Below are 1723 nucleotides of genomic sequence, written 5' to 3' on the forward strand. Positions count from 1 at the left end.
TCAACGACGCATGAATTGATTTAAATTTGCATTAGGAAGTAGAAATAGTTTTTCTTTGCTTTTTTTTTCTTTTGAAACGCGACTACAATTCGCAACATATGGCGAGGGGCTCGAAGTTATCAATTTTGTTTATTTCATTTGAAGCATTGATAAAAATTTTGAACGTATTATTTGAAGGAGTGATTTTTTGGGAAATATATTTTTCACGCGATTAAATTCTTCATCCTTTCGGCCTTCTAGTGTCGGAAATATTCCAAAAGATATACATTCAATGTTGACTTGAATGAACGACTTTCACATAAGTAATAAAGTCTTGAAAGCAAATACGTTGCTAATTTTAACGCGTATATTTATAAAACGAATCATATGGAAAGAGGTTAAGTACTTAAGAATTATATGTATGAACGTGTTTATAAGATATATTTTTTTATTTTTCCATGTGTACGATTTATATATTTCTTTTTTTTTTTTACAATGTTGGGATGAACAGAGAAGGAATTTATTTTATTTAAATCGTATAATCATTATTTTTGATAAAAATTGCGGTAAATATAAAATTGCAGGAAAAAGTTTATACAACTTTGAAGACGTTTAAATATTTAATTTTGTAATTTTTTTGTATATTGTTATACCGATTTTGTTAAACAGTTTCAACATCGATATAGAAATTTTCTTCTTTTTTTTCACATTTTCTCGATATTATAATTTATGTACGAGTTAATCTGAATTGATTGACAAGAAATTCAATCAGCAGATAATACCAATATGTTAAACCGATTTAATTCCTGTCATTTGACAGTATTCTGTCCATTGAAGAGAATTAAAGATGAAACTCTAGAATATTTATGAAAGAGATGTTTAATTTAATTAACGAATGAAAAATAATTAAACCACAGTGGAATACAGTGAAATATTGCTTCCTGCTGACGAATATCTAATATTTAAAAGATTTAATTTATTAACACTTGTGGTGTACACACGTGGTTATACATACACGTACTTGAAGAAAAAAAGCATTGATACAATTAGAGTGATTGTTCAAGATTAACGCGAAGGTGAAGAGCAAAAAATAAATCATCGAGTGACGTGTCACTTTAAATAACAAGACTGATAACAATATATCTTACACGTTATCTGTAATTCGTGTTACAATTCAAACAACTCTGAATAAATATTATCAACAATTTTTCTTTTCTTGTAAATTCCAAGCTGCAACAATTTCACAATTCCTGCGTTTCAACACACGCGCGAAAATATTCTATATTTTCTATGCAATTCGAGGAAAGATTCTCGCTTATTTCCTCAAATTTTATCAACGCGCACGCAATTCACACGAAAACCTCTTGTAATCTCGTAACCTCTACGTTTGCGCGATTTGTTAAACCAACCAATGTTGAAAATATTAATGCAGACCTTTCACAAGGATGCTATTTACCATCTGGAATCATTTATTCAACACCGGTAAAATGAATCGTCAAATTTGATGCGATTCGAAATTGAATTTGCCGTGCGATGCAGAGTAATTAAACTCGATAACGTGCCCACCGATACTTGATCAAATTACCATCCAAATTTGCACGCGTGTCTGTAAAATTCCGGTCATGGCCAGCCAATCGAGACACTCGAGGAAGTAATCTCGTTGGAAACGTTGACAAAAATCGCATAAACAATCCTATTAATCGTATTATTCTTCCTTTTTTTTTTTTTTTTTTTTTTTTTTTTT

At 29.9% G+C, this 1723-nt stretch overlaps 1 protein-coding gene and 1 long non-coding RNA gene across 18 annotated transcripts in view; one reads left to right on the forward strand and one right to left on the reverse strand.

The window, feature by feature from the left end:
- The window catches only part of LOC102673156 (RNA-binding protein Musashi homolog Rbp6), a 795620-nt gene that overhangs the window by 107600 nt on the left and 686297 nt on the right, over positions 1–1723 (forward strand). The gene's annotated exons all lie outside the window — the stretch shown is intronic.
- LOC116185633 overlaps positions 1–1723 on the reverse strand; it is a 24161-nt gene that overhangs the window by 10791 nt on the left and 11647 nt on the right. Inside the window, exon 2 of the long non-coding RNA XR_004150498.1 lies at positions 1333–1340. This is a non-coding gene — a long non-coding RNA (uncharacterized LOC116185633). The remainder of the gene's footprint in view (positions 1–1332; positions 1341–1723) is intronic.

This window comes from Apis dorsata, unplaced genomic scaffold, assembly GCF_000469605.1.
Source record: "Apis dorsata unplaced genomic scaffold, Apis dorsata 1.3 scaffold_231, whole genome shotgun sequence".
Lineage (NCBI taxonomy): Eukaryota > Metazoa > Arthropoda > Insecta > Hymenoptera > Apidae > Apis > Apis dorsata.